The 7,500-nt window shown below is 41.1% G+C and overlaps 5 non-coding genes across 5 annotated transcripts; 1 reads left to right on the top strand and 4 right to left on the bottom strand.

Annotated features, from left to right (window-relative positions):
• Positions 1-1,507: 1,507 nt before the first annotated feature.
• On the bottom strand, positions 1,508-1,591 carry Trnal-cag (transfer RNA leucine (anticodon CAG)). Its single transcript has one exon. It is a non-coding gene; the product is annotated as a tRNA-Leu (tRNA).
• An 841-nt stretch (positions 1,592-2,432) lies between these two features.
• Positions 2,433-2,505, bottom strand: Trnak-cuu (transfer RNA lysine (anticodon CUU)). The gene has a single exon. It is a non-coding gene; the product is annotated as a tRNA-Lys (tRNA).
• Positions 2,506-3,803: 1,298 nt separating this feature from the next.
• Trnal-cag (transfer RNA leucine (anticodon CAG)) lies at positions 3,804-3,887 on the bottom strand. The gene has a single exon. It is a non-coding gene; the product is annotated as a tRNA-Leu (tRNA).
• An 847-nt stretch (positions 3,888-4,734) lies between these two features.
• Positions 4,735-4,818, top strand: Trnal-cag (transfer RNA leucine (anticodon CAG)). The gene has a single exon. It is a non-coding gene; the product is annotated as a tRNA-Leu (tRNA).
• Positions 4,819-7,284: 2,466 nt separating this feature from the next.
• Positions 7,285-7,357, bottom strand: Trnak-cuu (transfer RNA lysine (anticodon CUU)). The gene has a single exon. It is a non-coding gene; the product is annotated as a tRNA-Lys (tRNA).
• Positions 7,358-7,500: the final 143 nt, after the last annotated feature.

The following is a 7,500-nucleotide window of genomic DNA, read 5'->3' as shown; positions in this document are numbered from 1 at the left end:
CAAACTAGAGCAGTCCGCAGGATGGCGAAGGACACTTTCATTCGAATCCATGCGATTGTTGTTGCATAGTCCTCCTGCTTCTTTGAAGAGATGAGCTCGGCAAGTCTGGAATGATACCGCTGACACTCCTGAGACATACCTCCTGTTGTGGTGAAAACTAAGGGCGTGAAAGTGCCATTCTCGACTTCTATTATTCTGGATGCATATTTCTGCTTCTTTTCATCTTCGTGCAATTTATATATCTGTTTGGGGCTAAGCTCTTTATACGAGTCCGCATTCGGGTGACATACCCGTATATCAAAAAAGGCGGCCCGTTGTCTCTCCCAGAATCAATGGCAGTGCACATGAGACGGGCATCTGGTGCTTTGTTTGCTCCTCTGTTGAGCTCCTCCCCGGAAAGGGGTTGTAAGGTGGGCTCAATTGCTACGTCATAGCAAACCATATCTAGTAGCTCCACCTCCAGGTCACGTATCTCGTTATGACGTTGTATGATTAGGCCGCCTTGCTGGCATATCATGGCGTGGTCCACGGTAAAGCTAGACTTGGTATCCGTTCTTTGGAATTGCTAAATATTGCTCTTTTTGTCTCCATACATTCTCTGTAATTTTGTGCCTTTGGAATTACGGGAAATGTATGGCAAAAACTCTTTTTAATAAAATAATTTCTACAATAACCATTCTCTCCAAATTTATTCTGCCGCACTTTTGAGCGCATATCTTCTGTTCTGGAAAATAAAAAACCCAAAATTGCATATCATGAATACTTTTCATCGTTTTGAACTTCTTACAAACCTTTGAATTTCTCTCCATCTTGCCCTGATTGCCCATGATGCACTCAAAAGCGTGAACTCGTCTATGAAAACGTTGCAGGGCCGGAGAAACTTTATCATTCTCTATTATTAGCATATTTCTTGTCGTTTTACGTCAATCAATTTCGTTAGTTCCCAGTCCATTCATTTGTATTTTTAAATTTAAATTTATCTGTAACTGAATAATAATCACTTATCAGGATGTATGTTGTAACATACGAAACGTTAAGTTTATAAAAGAGTTATGCAGTTCATGCAAATGCTTGTAACCTCTGTTTACGTCATATTAATTATTTAGAGCGGTCTTCCCCACGCGAGAATAAGAGATATCGTCGACATGAATTCATTATCATTTCCACAGAAGGCTCAGGCATTTTTTGTGAGACGTTCCTTTTTCCTCAGTTCCCTCTCTATTTGTCTTTACTTACTGTTCCTTTATCTTCATCTGAAAGTGGCAGCCAGACCTCCATATCTCAGTAGGAGTGCGGGTAACATCGGTGTACTGTATACTTAAAATCATCTAATCATCGCTAAATTTAATTATTCTCCTTATTCCAAATTTGACTCTGATCACCTGAGGTCAAGTTAATTTCGACATTTTCTTTCCAAACCTGTACATAGCGCTCACCTAAATTAAGCGTACAGAATTTAGTTTCCCAAGATTCAAAGTAACGAAAAAACACCTTAAATGAGGTGAAGTGTCAGGAGTGGGAATCGAACCCACGCCTACATGAGTAAACTGCGACCTGAACGCAGCGCCTTGGACCGCTCGGCCATCCTGACACCTACTCTTTTGAATGGGAAGGAGCGTGTTGGAAAAATGTCGACGTAGGGCCTACCACCTCTGCAATGGTATGTAGGTTGAAAACGAAAAAATCTGCAGGCATTGGGGCCTTGAAACGTATCCGCCCCGGCCTGGTGCCTCGCAAAACCTTGCTGCAACCTTGAGCAAAGGTTGTGATGGTTGTTGTGACGCTTGAAGCAGCTCACAAATAAGTGTTTTGTTCGAGCGAACCTCCGGAATTCGTTCATACAATTCACGGCGCTACTCATTTATTAGCGAAACCTCTCTTATACTAAGCTCTGGTGACAATTTCCTCGCCATCGTCCTCCATTTTTGTACCTTTATATCATAAAACTTCGACTGAAGGTTCTTTCAGTGATGTAACTTTGTGGCACGTTACGATTTCGCCAAAGAGTGGGCGAAAACAACCGACGAGTTTCTTAAAGTAGTTGGCTTCAACATCAGAAAAGTTAAATTTTTACTTGTAGCCGCAACGCTTCATGTTATGACTTTTCCGAGGCGCTAACCAAACTAAGGTAAACTTCGTTAATGGGCTAGTAGTTCAAGAAAGCCAAACCAAACAAAGGAGGTTTCAATCGTAGTCCAACTTCAATGTAAAAATGCAGACCAAACTCCGAATACTTGTGGAAATTGAGTAAGGACTGCAAGCGTTATTACTTCTGTTGCCCTTGGTCTGTTTGATTTCTAACTTTTGCTTTTAAAGTCATATTTCTAAAGTCCATGACTCCCTCAAGTTTTTACTATACGAAAAGCAAAGTTGATGACTTCCGCAAGAAGGGCACAACTGAGCGTTAGTAAGTCAAAAAATAAGAGATGCACCGCCCAACGTGGGGCTCGAGCCCACGATCCTGAGATTAAGAGTCTCATGCTCTACCGACTGAGCTAGCCGGGCTCCGCACAGCTAAATCGCTGGCGGAACGTTCAAGAAAAATATTTGATTGGCATGCTTCGGCGAGGGGCATTTCAGGTTTGCTCATCCTGAGATGCTGCAAAATTGTTATAATTACTATCATGAGGGGTGTGGAAAAGGACGATCAAAAGACAATTAAAGGGCGGTTATTTAAAAGTAATAGCAGCAGTTTCACTAGCAACCTTTGTGGCTTCCTTAATGGTGTTGACAAAAGAATTCTCCTTACAAGAGAGTCTTCCTCTCCACTAACTAAAACATTGACTAGTCAGCAGGTAGTTTGGGGGAAATGTTGTGGGTGTAGATGGTGAGTTGAGGAAGAATCATAGACAAAAGTTAGGGTTAGTCTATAAGATGAGGGGGAAAAATTCACAAAGCAAACTCTCAACCCCAAAATAAGGTTAACAAATGAAACAAACTCTCTGTGAAATTAAAAAATTTAATTTCAGAAACAGGCAGATAGTGCATGTACGATAAACTTTAATCAAGTAGGAGAGATGAACAAATACTTGACCATGAAAATTATTCGTTCTTAAAAATTGGAATAATAAATGTAAAAATCTTTATAGTAAAATCTTCGTTCTTTGATATATATGGAGAAAACTAAAGAAATCCCATAGAATATGAAACACAGGTTCGACAAACCAAATTCAACAATTGAAGGGCTCACGCGAGGCTACCACGCGGTTCGTTGACAATCCACTCAACATGTAGCCGCGATAGCTCCCGTAGCACAGTAGGTTAGAACGTCGTATATACTTATAAGCAGTACTGAGAACGGTCACTGACGGTGCTGAAGTAAGGCGGTTTCGATAACCGCCGCAAGTAACTGTAATTTAACTTATACCTTTTGCACTCTTATTGGACAATTTGACCACTTGGCCAATGAGAGTGCAGAATGTAATATAACGGCCGTAGCCACACATCTAGCTGAACGCATGGGAAGATTATAGAAAGCCGAACATTATTTTGAATTTATCCGCCAAAAATCGCTGTGTTGTCCCGGAGTGGAGTTGATGTGCTACATTTACAGCTTATTTTAGCATTTATAAGCTCCATATCTCAGTAGGAGTGCGGGTAAGATCGGTGTACTGTATACTTAAAATCATCTGATCATTGTTAAATTTAATTATTTTCCTTATTCCAAATTTGACTCTGATCACCTGAGGTCAAGTTAATTTGGACATTTTCTTTCCAAACCTGTACATAGCGCTCACCTAAATCAAGCGTACAGCATTTAGTTTCCCAAGATTCGGATTAACGAAAAAACACCATAAAAGAAGTGTCAGGAGTGGGATTCGAACCCACGCCTACATGAGTAGACTGCGACCTGAACGCAGCGCCTTGGACCGCTCGGCCATCCTGACACCTACTCTTTCGACTGGGGAGGAGCGTGTTGGGAAAAATGCCGACGTAGGGCCTACCACCTCTGCAATTGTATGTAGGTTAAATTTCGACGAATTTTAACCTCCATCGCTGCTAGCCGGAACATAGATTAGAGTACCTTCCTCTATCAAAGAAGGGGACATTACAGAGTCTCACATGTCTCCATTTTTAGGCAAAAAGTTAAGTGCCCTTTGCCCGCGTTATCCCTTGGATGAGGAGGAAGGGTTTACATCGACTGGTGCTTTGTCTTTGTTATGATGTTTTCTCTTTTTCCTGCCGTTTACATCAGGCACTGACAGAAAGTTTTGTAGACGGAGGAAAGCTCGTGCGTCTTCCCTGTTCTTTCTTTCCCAGGAAATCGGCCTTTCCTGTAAAGCCTGTATTGCAGATTTCAACGTAAGACAAAGTTCAGTGTAGTGGTAACTATCAAAGCTGAGTAGACATATTTCGTTTGCCACTTGTTGTTTGCTTCGTATTTGATGATCAGGGAGAGAGGATAAGAGGTGTAATATTGGGTGAACGTAACATCCAGTCACTTAGTTTTAAGTAAGCTGAGTTTAAAGTCAAAAGCATCACCCCCGATGAGACTCGAACCCACAACCTTTGAATTAGAAGTCCAACACGCTAGTCAATTCCGCCACGGGGGCTGTGTGAACACCACAAAAAAACGGGGGCAACGGTTGCGGCAGTTAATATCAAGACGGCGTTGTTAATAAAGACATGGCATGGATATTGGACGACAAAGGGGCCATATGGCATTACTCCCAATTCTAAAATGCGCATTTGGCATGGGAAAACAAACTCACAGTCCGGTAGAAGGTCGAAGGTGTCAGGATGGCCGAGCGGTCCAAGGCGCTGCGTTCAGGTCGCAGTCTACTCATGTAGGCGTGGGTTCGAATCCCACTCCTGACACGTCTATTAAAATTAAGCTCTTAATTGGGGCAAATGAATCATGCGAAATTACATTCTTCACGTCTTTTTAAGCTAAGCACTGTTTGCAAGTTTGGAAGTGAAAATATGGAAATTAACTTTACCGCAAAAATGTTCATAAAATGGAATCCAGGTGATGTAAGTCAAACCCTACATCAGGTGTATGATTAATATTCCCATTTTATTGGATGATTGAAAGTATACATTATAAACGTATAAACGTTTGTACAAATCGATATCGACACTAAAGCGCATACGCATCATGCATGCCAAGTTCTATCATATGAAAGCCAAATCATTCTTGCATGCAAAAGGTTTTTCCATTTCTTAAATAAAATCTCAGCTTATTCTCGTTCTCAGCTTATATTCTGGATGGCTACGGGCAAAATACCTGATTACGGCAATGCATTCCCTACCTTGAATTGACGATTATCGTTTATTCGCAATTTGCTCTGAATTTACTATTATCGTTAATTTAGAAGACAGGAAGCTTGATATGGATTATGGGAAATGGTCATGTATTTTTTGAAAGACAACCCAAATACAGTATATGGACAAAGGACTCGCGGCCTGAGAATGTTCTCAATCAATTTCAGAGTACGTATGCTAATGAGATTTTGTCGGGCTACCTTCCTGTCAGTTGCGGGGTCCCTCAAGGATCTGTACTTGGACCCCTAATGTTTCTCATTTATATAAATGACCTTCAAGAATGCAAGCTATCATCATCATCTGTACTTATGTATGCTGATGATACGTTCCTTATCTTCTGCGCTGATAACTATGCAACTCTTGAAGAGAAGTTAAACGAAAATATTAACGAGGTCCAAAAATGGTTACAATCCAATAAGCTAACATTAAGTGTCAAAAAGTCAATGGAAAATATATTATTACAGGAGGTCACTATAGACTTATGGTGAGGACCCAGGTATTAGAGTAACTAATCAGCAGTTGATGCCTCGGCGGACTGCGTATGAATATCTGGGAATTGAGGTGCCTCGCCAAACCATGCTTCCCTATACCTAGATTATTGCTCTGCGGTCTGGGGTTGTATTTGTAAAATCCAGTGTGACAGACTCCATAGATTGCAAAATAGAGCCGGGAGAAAGCCTTTCGTGATTTTAACACAAGATCTGCAGATGTACTTCACTACCTACGGTGGGACAACCTTGAGCAAAGGTGACGCTTGAAGCAGCTCACAAATAAGTGTTTTTAATTCGGAATAATCATTTTCCGGATGGTTTAAATGATTTGTTCGAGCGAACCTCCGGAATTCATTCGTACAATTCACGGGACTCCTCAATTAATCATTTCGTGCCCGGGCCCCATACCGAGGCTGCTAAGAGGGCGTTTTGCTATAGAGGTGCCGTCATGTAGAATGACCTAGACAACAAAGTTATGAAGGCGCTTCATCTCAAGTCTCTCGGCTGTGCTTTGATTTGAGGGAGTTGTGGAAGTACTTTTAAGTTGTTATTAAACTTGTTTAGGTAATTCACAGCTCTAATGTTAGTGCAATAAACATTGGAGTAGTGGAACATTTTTCTAGTATTAGGATATTATAATTTTTCAGCTTGTGTCTTTTTCTAAGTTTTATGTAAAGGGCCCGCTGGAAGAGCACACTGGCGGTCATGGGCTCAAATCCCATCGGTGCCTTGGACTTTATTGATGACTGGGTGAGGTTTTTTGAAATCTGAAGTCTATGACAATCTGTGTAGTTGTGCATAATTCCGTAAATTGGAATGCTTTAATGAGACAAGACAAATTAGAATATAATGCCTTTTGAGCATCTCATTTTGGGTAGAGCTTCGAGGAACAAGCTTAATCGATGAATCTAATTTGGAATTTATTCTTGAAAGTTACACTGACCCATGACTTCTCCTTTTAAAGCTAGCATTTCACTTTTCATCAATTTATTAGCGAAATCTCTCTTTATAAATAAGCTCTAGTGACAATTTCCTGGCCATCGTCGTCCATTTTTGTACCTTTATATCATAAAGCTTCAACTGAAGGTCCTTTCAGTGAAGTATCTTTGTGGCAGTTTAAGGTTTTTGCCAAAGGAAACGGGCGGAAACAATCGAAGAGTTTCTTAAAGTAGTAGGCTTCAATTTTCCGAAACGTTAATTTTTTACCTGTGGCCGCAACGCTTCACATCTTGACTTTTCCAAGGCGCGAACCAAACTAAGGTAAACTTCGTTAATGGGCTAGTAGTTCAAGAAAACCAAACCAAACAAAGGACAAAAATCCGAATACTTGTGGAAATTGAGAAAGAACTGCAAGCGTTATTACTTATGTTGTCCTAGCCCTTTTTGATTTCTAACGTTTGCTTTTTAAGTCATAATCTGAAGTCCGTGACTCCCTGGACATCTTTCAAGTTTTTACTACACGAAAAGCAAAGTTGATGACTTCTGCAAGAAGGGCACAACTGAGCGTTAGTCAGCCAAGAAAATGCACCGCCCAACGTGGGGCTCGAACCCACGACCCTGAAATTAAGAGTCTCATGCTCTACCGACTGAGCCAGCCGGGCACCGTGCTGTATAGATGCTGTCGGAACGTTCAAGAAAAATATGTGACTGGCACGCTTGGGCGAGAGGAATTTCGAGTTTGATCATCCTGAGATGCTGCATTTCGGGTTTGATCATCCTGAGATGCTGCAAAACTATTATAATT

Source organism: Montipora foliosa, chromosome 9, assembly GCF_036669935.1.
Source record: "Montipora foliosa isolate CH-2021 chromosome 9, ASM3666993v2, whole genome shotgun sequence".
In the NCBI taxonomy this organism is placed as follows: Eukaryota; Metazoa; Cnidaria; class Anthozoa; order Scleractinia; family Acroporidae; genus Montipora; species Montipora foliosa.
Note: the sequence above shows the minus strand (reverse complement) of the source record. Positions and strands in the feature narration are given on the sequence as shown.